The following is a 581-nucleotide window of genomic DNA, read 5'->3' on the forward strand; positions in this document are numbered from 1 at the left end:
GAATCGTGACATACCAGCATACACATCTACTATATTTTCACAACTGTAATTACAGCAAATTAGCATATTCTCAGGATATAGGGTAATCCTCCTCCGACCATATCTGCTCCAAATTTCCCATTCCCTCCTCCCCTTCCCCATCTCTCCTCCTCCTCCTCCTCCTCCTCCTCCTCCTCCTCCTCCTCCTCCTCCTCCTCCATGATCATGATTATTGTGATGCTGCTGCTGCTGCTGCTGCTGCTGCTGCTGCTGCTGCTACTCCCTGGCTCATTCACTTACGCTTATCCTGGCATCTCCCCGAGCATACTGGGCTCTCACTCCTATGTTATCCTCGACCCCACCACGAACGATCCCGCCGGCTTCCCTCCCCCTCCCCGCTGCATCCTACTTCACAGTCAGTTGCCTCCTGCCCCCCTCCAGCGCCAGCTCAACCTTCTGCGGACGATCGCCATGCCGAGAGCGAGGACGAAGAAGAAGACGCCGATCAGTGCGACACTGCGGCGACATCAAGAGCAAGAGGAGGAGGAGGAGATGCGTACAGAAGTCCAGCCCACCATGGCGGCCCTCCGTTACGCGACCTT

This window comes from Guillardia theta (genome assembly GCF_000315625.1).
Source record: "Guillardia theta CCMP2712 unplaced genomic scaffold GUITHscaffold_6, whole genome shotgun sequence".
Lineage (NCBI taxonomy): Eukaryota > Cryptophyceae > Pyrenomonadales > Geminigeraceae > Guillardia > Guillardia theta.